The sequence below is a fragment of the Peromyscus leucopus genome, chromosome 22 (assembly GCF_004664715.2).
Source record: "Peromyscus leucopus breed LL Stock chromosome 22, UCI_PerLeu_2.1, whole genome shotgun sequence".
Lineage (NCBI taxonomy): Eukaryota > Metazoa > Chordata > Mammalia > Rodentia > Cricetidae > Peromyscus > Peromyscus leucopus.
Genome location: NC_051081.1, coordinates 4,574,612 through 4,586,405, shown reverse-complemented (window position 1 = coordinate 4,586,405; position 11,794 = coordinate 4,574,612).

Sequence of the window (11,794 nt, the reverse complement as noted above, 5' to 3'; positions counted from 1 at the left end):
GAGTGCGCAGGCCTGTGGGAGAGACACGTGCGTGGAGAGAAGAAGAACTGGGAAGCATGGCGCTCCACTTTAAAACCGGCTGGGGGTGTGGCCAGGTCACGTCACTACTCCACGCGTGTGCGTAGATCACATGGTCACGTTGCGCACTTACGTGACCATTTAGCATCACGGACCCTGATCACGCGAGACCCCTTGGCCCGGAACTTGCTAGGCGGAGATGTCCGGGTCCGCCGGGTATCCTGGCTACGAGAGACGCTTTGACCCGGAAATGGCTATTCCTGGCTGGAATTGGCTAGGCGGAAGTGTCCGCCTGGTAAATGCGTGTTGTGAACCCTTCAACATCCACAGACAAGAGCAGAGAGAATGAATGCACACTCACTAGTGCTCAGCTTGCTGCTTGCATTTCATCAAGTTTAAGGTCCAGCCCATAGAACTGTGAGATCCACATTTGGGGTGGATCTTCTTATCTCAAATAACTCAATGAAAATGACTCACATGTCCACAGGAAAACCCTAGCTCAACAATTTCTCATTGAGATTTACGTCTAGGTTATTTTAAACTACCAAGTTGACAATTAAGACTAAAAGCCATTAAGAAGCTCACCCAAACCCCAGCCCATGTCACACCCACTGACTTACCATTTTTCAGTCTCTGAAATGGACAGTCCAGTGCACTGTGATCCAGGGCACCAAGCACATACCAGAAGGCATTAACTGCATGCTCAGCATACACTCTTGGCTATGGTGAGAGCCTCCTGTTCTACTGGACACTTTTATCAGGAAGATTATTCCAAAGAGCAGATGTGTTCTAGTTTCATTTCTGTAGCTGTGGTGAAAACATTTTAATAAAAAGCAACTTAGAGGGGAAAAAAAAGCAGATTAGAGAGGAAAAGCGTTTATTTGATGTAAAATTCCAGGTCATACACCATCACTGGGTGAAGTCATGGCAGGGACTTGAAGGCAAGCCTGCTTCTATTCCACACAGCAGTATCTCTGACCAAGGAGTTCAGTTTGCAGCCAAAGGAGCACAGCAGGAACCATGGAAGATTCTATTTGCTAGCTGGCTGGCAGGCAGACATGTACTCAACTGGTTTCTTACATAGTCCAGGGTCAACTGTTTTCTAGAGATGGTACTGATCACAGTTGGCTGAGCCCTCCTACATCAATTAATAAGACACCTGTCTTTGTCAGTGTTCTATTTCTGGGAAGAGACACCATAATCATGGCAACTCTTATAAAAGAAAACATTTAATTGGGGCTTGCTTACTGTCTCAGAGGTTCAGTGAATTTTCATCATAGCAGGGAGCATGGGGGCATGCAGGCAGATATGGGATTGGAGAAGGAGCTGAGAGCTCTACAGACAACAGGGGGAGAGAGAGAGAGAGAGAGAGAGAGAGAGAGAGAGAGAGAGAGAGAGAGAGAGACTTGGGTCCTTGAAACCCCCAGTGACACACTTCTTCCCAGAAGGCCACACTTCTTAATACTTTCAAATAGTGCCATTCCCTGGTGATCAAGTATTCAAATCAATGAGCTAGTGGGAACTATTCTCATTCAAATGACCACAACTCCCTTCTCCCAAATTCCAGCAAGCTAATCTCATTTGGGCAATCCCTCAATTGAGACTCCCTTAGGTGAGTTTAGGCTGTGTCACATTAATAGAGCCAAGTAGAATAGCTCAAGAGGTAAGCAAAGACCAGTCCTTTATTTGGGGTTCGCAGGCTTTGAACACTCTTTGTCACCCGAATTAACCTCTTTACTGCACAGCGAGGTTGGCAATGAAGCAGTTTCCCACAGGATAGGTTTCTGGTTCACAGGATCACCAACCATTGATTCCTAAGACCCATTTATAACTCCGTGTTCCCTCAGTGGATTCTGTATTTCTTTACAATCAAAAATGGACATTGAATTAAGAATTATTTTCCTGCACCTAGGTGAACCTCAAAGGCTTGGTGAAAACACAAACAAACAGTGAAATAGCTTTTTTCCTGTTGCTATGACAATAATTAGGACTAGATAATATACACAGTAAGCGAGTTTGTATAAAGGACTGGTTCTGGAAGTGGGAGTCTCACGCCAGGCAGTTCCATCTCATTAGATGAGACTTTTGTGCTGGTTCATAACATGATAGAAGCCAGGAGGGGGAGAGTGCAGGCACAAGGGCCTCAAACGTGAAAACCAACCCACAAGGAAGGCATGATTCTATTGGTGACTTTCTACCTTCATTGCTGAAACAGCTTTCGCCAGGCTCCGTTCCCCAGTACAGCTTCACCGGGAAGTCAGGATTCCAACAAGAACATTGTGGGAGACAATATCAAGCCACTCACAGAAAAACATGATTTCAGTTAAAGTCTGTGTCCTCTTTGTCCAAGAAAGACAAAATTGACTTTTTTCTCTAAGTTAGATGAAACCTAACTTGAGCATGTTTTTTTTTTTTTTTTTTTTTTTTTTTTTTTCAATAGGGGAAAGAAACCCAAGTACAGGTATTGATTTTAATGCTTTATATTCCCAAGTTTAATTTGTAAAAAAAGATTTATTTTTTATTTTATGTGTGAGAATGTTTTCCCTGTGCACCATACGTGTACAGTGCCCATGGAAGCCAGAAGGATGCCAGATACTCTGGGACTGGAGTTACAGATGGTTGTGAGCTGCCATGTGGGTACCAGGATGTGAAACTGAGTCCTCTGGAAGAGCAGACAGTGCTCTTAGTTTTTGAGACCTCTCTCCAGCTACTATTTTTTTAAAGATTTAAAAAATTTCATTCTTCAAGAATTTTGTATATTTATTCAATGTATCTTGAACATAACCACTCTCTACTCCCCTTCCAATCCTTCCTAGAACTACCCCTACAAAACCCCTTCTCAACTTCATGTCCTCTTTTTGCAGCCCACTCTGTCCAATCAATGCTTTCTTGGGTGCATTGATTTGCGACGTTCCACTGGATCATAGTCAACCTACCAGGTGCCAATTTCCTGAAAAACACTGACTTCCCATGTCAGCAGCCTTCAAATGCTAGGCTTTTCAGGTAGGGATGAGGCCACGAGGCTGTCTTCCATATATGCTAGAATTTTGACTGGATTGATGTTGTACAGGTATTGTGTAAGCAACCACAGCCATTATGAATTCATGAGTATATCAGTTCTGTCATGCCCAAAGAACATATAGGGCATCCTAACAAGGGCCATTTCTCTGGAAATAACTAACTCTTCTTATTCCAGCAGCACTTTCACAGTCATTCTTCACGACTGCTTGTTCTTGAAGTTTTTCTACCCCCTCTTCCACGATGTTCTCTGAGCCATGTTGAGAGGGCACATGATACAGTTGTCTTATTTAGGACTGAGTAATCATCAGGACAGGTGTGTTTTGAGACATCCTCACGTTACTCTTTAATAACTTAAGATGTTCCTGGAGTAGAAGCACTTGAGAAATGTAGGCAGCAAGGCTCCAAGTCTAAGGCAAACTATTGTAGTCATCACTGAGGAATTTACAGTTAGAGATTAGAAATGGTCCTTGCAAAGGCAAGAGGCATTTCTGTTGAATAAAATCAACTCCATGCCAGGTGTGGTGGTGCATATCTTTAATTCAAGCACTTGGGAGGTAGAGGCAGGTGAATCTGAGTCCAAAGATAGCCTGGTCTGTAGTGGGTAGCCATTCCAGCTTTGATCTGAAAGTTCCAACCCCCATTGAGACTCTGGCAACTGTCACACCTATGAGGCAGGGCCAGGGGAGGTGCCTGGAGACCCGAGAGCTGGATGGGTCAATGCTTTCTCTGTTCTGGGACCCTGAATGGTGGAGGTGGACCAAGCAGAGCTCCAGAGAACACCGCTGGACTGCGATACACCTTCTCCAGACCCCGCGACCTACCTATCCCTTAATTTGTAAGTTACGCCATTAAATAAATATCCTTTTAACTATGTGGAGTGGCCTTAATAATTTCATCAATACTAGTCTATAGAGCAAGTTCCAAGACAGCCAGGTCTACAAAGAGAAATCCTGCCTCTAAAAGCAAAACAGAACCAAACAAAACCAACCAACCAACCAACCAACCAACCAAACAAACAAACAATAAAACCAACTATCCAAAGAAACAAAAGGACTCCACTCTGGACACTTAGAAACTTTCCCAAAGACTCTGGAATTCAGCTCAATTTCAGCCTCCAGACCTACTTCATCCTGCCTTGTGTTAAAGGTCTCCATCCTCAGAGAGTGCTTTGTGTGAAAGGGACATAACAAGTCAAGAGGTGAAAGCATTTGTTTATTTGTTTGTTTTTTCAATTCTTGAAGCCCCCCTCCTCCTGCCGTCCTGCCCTAGTTTCTTGAATAAGTTTCTGTGTTAAATTCCTATTGTTGTGACACTCATAGTTTATTTTGACTCACAGATTTGAAGGCTTCACTCCATGTTTGGTCAAATTCATTGGTTTGGGACAGTGGTGAAGCAAATTTGGGCCCATCCACCTCTTCTGAGATATACCCCTAATGACTCAAAGATCTCCCCTCCATTAGTTCTTACCTCATAAAAGTTATGTCACCTCCCAGTGTTCCAAAATAGCGATCAAACCTTTAATACGTGGCCTTTGGGGATATATTAGATCCAATTACAGTAGAACGAGTTAAAAATGATTTTATTCTCATGGAGAAGGGGCACATAAGGGGTACACAATTTCCTTTGTGGAAAGGATTGGATTAGATTAGATTATTTATTCTTTCCCCTCAAAATTGTATACAATAAATTTAATTAATTTTTAGGGAGGAAAACATGCTTCATTTTTATCACTAGAGTCACAGATAAAAGATCAAGGGTTAAATGAAAGTGCATTTTGTTTATAGCAACACCATAAGCAATTTTTCAATATTTTCTTAATATTATCTTAATCATACTTTAATCCTATCTTAATATTACCTTAATCTTATATATTTAAGCGTGAATTAAAATATAATAGGGTCCTTTTGTGTTTCTTTTCTGGACAAAATAAAATAGAGTAGTATAAAACAAAACCCATCATATCAAGGCTGGACTGGTACCAGCAAGAGGAAAAGAGAAGCAAGAGCAGGCACAGGAGTCAGAGACCTGTTCATTCACACACTCAGGAGGGTCATGAAAATACTCAGCTGAAAGTTAGAACATAGACTCAGAGGACCTGGTGCAGACCCATGCAGGCCCGATGCTGGCTGCTTCAGTGTCTGTGTGTAAATAGGAGCCTTGCTGAGATGAGTCAGAGGGCCTTGTTCTCCTGGTGTCCTTTACTCCCTCTGGCTCTTACACATTTTCTGCCTCCTCTTTTGCTGGGTTTCCTGAGCTCTGTGGAAAGGGATTTGATCAAAACATCCCATTTAGAGCTGTGTGTTCCAAGGACTCTTTCTCTGCATACTGTCTGTGGATCTCTGTATCTGTTCCCATCGGCTGTAGGAGGAAGCTTCTCTGCTGGTGACTGAATGAGGCACTGGTCTATGAATAAAGCACAAGTCATTTTACTGATACTTTTTTTTAGACGAGTAGCATTGGGTTTTACCTTAGGTCCCTGTGCTACCTAGTCTCTGGTTCTTGGTCACCCAAGCAGTGTTAGGAACAGGTTCTATCTTGTGGAGTGGGTCTTAAGTCAAATCAGACAGTGGTTGCATACTCCTGAAAGTTTTGTGCCACCATTGCCCTAGCATGTCTCTCAGGCAGGACAAATTGTAGAAGAAAGGATTTTGTGTCTGGGTTGGTGTTTATATTTCTCTTTTGGTAGCTGCAGAGTGCATTCCCACACCAAAGACACTAGAACATAGGGGTGAAGGTTCCATGTAGGCACCATCTTGGCTTCTCCATTGAATGAGTTGTGTGGGTATTGTCCTGAGCAATGGGTTCCCTCTGTCAGTTTGTGAAGAGCAACTGATTGTCTCAGTACTTGCCTGGATTGTTTGGGGGATATCCATGGGACTCCGTTGGCCAACAACTCAATCAATTGCAACCCAGTCCTAGTACAGGAAGCCATGTTAGGTGACAAGAGATGGTCAGTTGGGACTCTGTCTCCCCTGTTACAAGGAGACCTCATTAGGATCACTTTCATATGATATAAGAAGTTTTCATTGCACTAGGTTTGCATATCATCTCTCAAATGCCCCTCAATTCCAGCTGTCTCTCCCCGATTCCCTCCTTCATCCTTACCTTCTCTCCCTCTCCCCACCTGATCCTTGCAATATCATCCCCCTCCCCCAGTCCACCTATAAAATCTATTCTATTCTCCTTCCCTGGGAGATTCATACATCCCCACCTTGGGCCCTCCTTATTACCTAGCCTCTCTGGGTTTGTGGATTGTAGTATGGTTATCATTTACTTTATAGTTAATATCTACTGATGAGTGATTACATGCCATGTTTGTCTTTACGGGTCTGGGTTACCTCACTCAGGATGATTTTTCTCTAGTTCCATTCATTTGCCTACAAATTTCCTGGTGTCATTGTTTTTACAGCTGAGTAATACTCCATTGTATAAATGTACCTCATTTTCTTTATCCATTCTTCTGGTGTGGCACATCTTAGGTTGTTTCCAGTTTCTGGCTATTATGAATAGAGCAGCAATGAACATGGTTAAGCAGTGTGGTAGGCTGAAGTCTTCTTTGCCCAAGAGTGGTATAGCTGAATCTGAAGGTAGATAGATTCTCAACTCTCTGAGGAACCACCATATTGATTTCTATGGTGGTTATACAAATTTGCCTTCCACCAGCAATAGATAAGTGTTTGACTTAATCCACAACCTTATAAACATGAGCTGTCACTTGTGTTATTGATCTTAGCCATTGTGACAGGTGTAAGATGGAATCTCAAAGTAGTTTTGATTTGATTCACTGATGGCTAAGGATGTTAAACACATTTTTGTTTCTCAGCCTCCTTGAGTTTTCTCTATGGAGAATTCTGTTTAGATCTGTAGTCCATTTTTTAGTTGGATTATTTGGTTTGTTGATAATCTAGTTTCTTGAATTATTTTAATCGATTTTAGATATTAGTTTTCTATCAGATGTGGAGTTGGTAAAATTATTTTCCTATGCTGTAGGCTGCATCTTTGTCCAAATGACAATGTCCTTTGGCATTCTAAAAACTTTTCAGTTTCATGACATTGCATTAATTGTTGATATTAAAGTCTGAGCTATTGGTGTTATATTCAGGAAGTCTTCTCCTGTGCCAATGAGTTCCAGGCTATTCCCTTCTTTCTCTTCTATCAGGTTCAGTGTATCTGGTTTTATGTTGAGGTCTTTGATCCATTTGGACTTGAGTTTTGAGCAGGGTGAAAAGTATGAATCTATTTGCATTCTTCTCCATGCAGACATTCAGTTTGACCAACACCTTTTGTTGAAGATGCTGTCATTTTCCCAGTGGGTATTTCTGGCTTCTTTATTAAAAATCAGATGTTCATAGATTTGTGGATTTATGTCTGGGTCTTCAATTTGATTCCATCAATCAATGTGTCTGTTTTTATACCAATACCACGTGGGTTTTATTACTATAGCTCTGTAGTACAACTTGAATTTGGTATGGTGAGACCTTCAGCAGTTCTTTTATTTTTCAGGATTTTTTGAGTATTCTGGGTATTTTGTTTTTCCACATGAAGTTGAGAATTGTCCTTTCAAGGTCTGTGAAGAATTGTGTTGGAATTCTGATGAGTATTATGTTGAATCTGTAGGTTTTTTTTGGAGGATGACCATTTTTATTGTGTTAATCCTACTGATCCACGAGCATGGCAGATCTTTCCACATTCTGATGTTTTCTTTAATTTCTTTCTGCAAAGACTTGAAGTTGTTATCACACAGGTATTTCACTTGTTTTGTTTGAGTAACTCCAAGATATTTTATACTATTTGAGGCTATTGCAAATGATATTTCCCTGATTTCTTTCTCAGTCCATTTGTCATTTGTATGTAGGAGGGCTACTCATTTTTGTGAATTAATCTTGTATCCGGTTAGTTTGCTGAAAGTGTTTATTGGTTATTGGAGTTCCCTGGTAGAATTTTTATGTTCTCTTATATATACTCTCATCTGTCAATAAGGATACTTTGACTTCTTCCTTTCCAATTTGTATTGGAAATGCTCTCCTTTGGTTGTCTTGTTGCTCTAGTTAAGAATTCAAGAACTTTAATGAATCAGTATGGAGATCACATAGAACCTCCTCTTGTTTCTGATTTTAGTGGAATTGCTTTGAGTTTCTCTCCATTTAAGTTGATGTTGGCTGTGGGCTTCCAGCAAACTGCCTTTATTATGTTAAGGTATGTCCCATGTATCCCTAATCTCTTCAGGACTTTTATTATGAAGGGGTGTTGGATTTTGTCAAAGGGTTTTTCTGCATCTAATGATGTGATCATGTGGGTTTTGTCTTTCAGTTTGTTTATATGGTAGATTTTTATTTATTTTTGTATACTAAACCATCTCTGCATCTCTGGAATGAAGCATACTTGATCATAGTGGATGATCATAGTGGATATGTGTGTGTGTGTGTGTGTGTGTGTGTCTGTGTCTGTGTGTGTATGTATATAAAATTTTTTATTAAAAAAAGATTTTCTTTCCTTTTACATACCAACCCATTCCCCCTCCCTCTTCTCTCACTTTCCCCACCTACTCCCATAGAGAGTAAGTCCTCCCTTAGGTAGTCAACACAGGCTGTTATACCATGTTGGGGCTAGACCTAGCCCCTCCCTCCTGCATCAAGACTGAGTAAGGCATTGTACCATAGGGAATGGAGTCTAAAAAGCCAGTTTATATACCCAGGATAAGTTCTGGTCCCATGGCTAGGGGACCCACAAACACATCAAGCCACTCAACTTTCACCCACATTCAGACGGCCTAGTTCAGTCCCATGCAGGCCCCCCATCTGTCAGTCCAGAGTCCATGAACTCCCTTTAGCTGGGGTGAGCTTTTTCTGTGTTTTTTCCCATCATGATTCTGACCCCCTCTTGCTCTTATAATCCTTCCTCCCTCTTTTCAACTGAACTCCAGGTTCTTGGCCAAGTGCATGGCTGTAGATCTCTGCATCTGCTGCCACCAGTCACTAGATGTAGGTTCTATGATGACAATTAGGGTAGACTGCTGTGGGATGTTCTGTATGGCAAATGTGTTGTTAATGAAAGACCCTAGCCCTTCAGGCTTATACCCCCAAGCCTCAGGAAAAGAGAAACTTCAAGCACCAGGAAATGAGAAACTAAAAATCTAGTTCCAAGGGCAACCTGACTTAGCCATTGTTCAATCTCCCCTGCAACCATATAACAATGTAAAAAGATTTCTGTTAAGAGATGTGCTCAACTGTGACTGGAATAGTTGCAGGTGTTCCAGGAAGGACCACTGTGACCTTTGTGTAAACTCCACTCCTGCCCTGATAAACCCCCTTGAGGTTTCAGGAAAAATGTACCTGTTGATGTAGCTGTACCCGCTCTGTGATCACTCTGTACCCAGATAATGATCTTGTGAAATGAAATTGTATGGGAATTGTAATCTTGTGGGTTTTATGGGTTTTTCCTTTATAAGCCCTTATGGGGCTGCAGTAAGATGTGGCTCTTGCCCTTAGGAGCAGAGTTTGCCCTTTTATATTGAAGCTTAATAAATCCTCCTGCTATTGCATCAACTGGAGTCTGGGTTCTTGGGGCGCCCACTTGAGACCCTAAATTTTGGGTCCAACACTCTGATTGGTTAGTAAATAAAACACCAATTGGCCAGTAGCCAGAAAGGAAGTATAGGTGGCACTAACAGAGAGGAGAATGGAGGGAAGAGGAAGGCAGGGAGAGAGACTGGAGCAGCTGCCAGGACAAGGAAGATGTAAGGTACCAGTAAACCACGAGCCATGTGGCAAAGTACAGATTAATAGAAATGGGCTGAATATAAGAGTAAGAGCTAGACAATGATAGACCTGAGCTAATGGCCAAGCAGTTTAAATAATATAAATGTCTGTATGTTTATTTTGTAAGTGGGCTGTCAGGCTGCCGGTGCTTGGCGGGACCCGGAGAGAAAACTCTCAAGCTACAGTAGACACCAATCTGAGTGTAGGGGAAGGCTAGTTCAAGAACCCTCTCCACCATTGCTATGAGTTTTAGCTGGACATAGTCTTGTGAGTTCCTGGGGTTTTCCCTAGATGCAGATTTCTCCCCATCCCCTTAATGGTACACTCTGTCAAGATATCTCTTTCATTGCTCTCCCTCCCTGTCTCTCCCCCATGTTCCCACCTCCCATCCCCTCCCCTCCCCTTCCTTCTATTCCCCCTCTCAGTTTGCCCAGGAGATCTTAACCCTTTCCCCTTCCTGGTGTAATCCATGTGTGTCCCTCTTAGTGTCCTCCTCTTTACCTAGCTTCTCTGGGGTTGTGGATTATAGCCTGGTTATCCTTTGCTTTGCTTCTAATATTCACTTATGAGTGAGTACATACCATGTTGGTCTTTCTGGGTCTGGGTTACCTCACTCAGGATGATTTTTTCTAGTTACATCCATTTGCCTGCAAATTTAATGATGACATTATTACCTCTGTGTAATACTCTATTGTGTATATGTACTACATTTTCTTTATCCATTCTTTGGTTGAATGGTGTCTTGTTTTTTTCCAGATTCAGGCTGTTATGAATAATGCTGCTATGAACACAGTTGAACAAATGTCCTTGTGGTGTGGTTGAGCATCTTTTGGGTATATGCCCAGGAGTGGTATTGCTGGGTCTTGAGGTAGGCTGATTCTCAATTTTCTGAGATACTGCCATATTGATTTCAAGAGTGGCTGTACAAGATTGCATTTCCACCAACAGTGTAGGAGTGTTCCCCTTACTTCACATCCTCTCCAACATAAGCTGTCATCAAGTGTTTTTGATCATAGCCATTCTGACAGGAATACCATGTTATCTCAGAGTCCTTTTGATTTGCATTTCCATGATGACTAAGGATGTCTTTCAGCCATTTGAGATACTTCCATTGAGAATATCTATTTAGCTCTGTAGCCCATTTTTAAATTGGATTATTTGATGTTTTGTTGTCTAGTTTCTTGAGTTTTTTTTATATATATTTTGGAGATCAGCCCTCTGTCAGATGTGGGATTGGTAAAGATCTTTTCCCATTTTGTAGGCTGCCTTTTGTCTTATTGTCTATGTCCTTTGCCTTACGGAAGCTTCTCATTTTCCGGAGGTCCCATTTACTAATTGTTGCTCTCAATGTCTGTGCTACTGGTATTATATTTAGGAAGTTGTCTCCAGTGCCAATGTGTTCAAGGTTATTTCCCACTTTCTCTTCTATCAGGTTCAGAGTAACTGGATTTATGTTGAGGTCTTTGATCTACTTAGACTTGAATTTTGTGCATGGTGACAGATAAGGATCTATTCGTAATCTTCTACATGTTGACATGCAGTTATGCCAGCACCATTTGTTAAAGATGCTTTTTCCCCTTTGTATAGTTTTTGGCTTCTTTGTCAAAAATTAGGTGTTCATACATGTGCGGATTAATGTCAAGGTCTTCAGTTTGATTCCATTGGTCCACATGTCAGTTTTTATGCCACTACCAAGCTGTTTTTTTATTACTATAGCTCTATAGTAGAGCTTGAAGTCAGGAATCGTGATGCCTCCAGAGGTTGCTGTATTATACAGGATTCTTTTAGCTATCCTGGGTTTTTTGTTTTTCCATATGAAGTTGAGCACTGTTCTTACCAACACAAGTGAAGAATTGTGTTGTGATTTTTGATGGGAAGGCATTGAATCTGTAGATTGTTTTTGACAAAATTGCTATTTTTACAATGTCGATCCTCCCTCACCAAGAATATGGGCAATTTTTTCCATTTTCTGATATCCTCTTCAGTTTCTTTCTTGA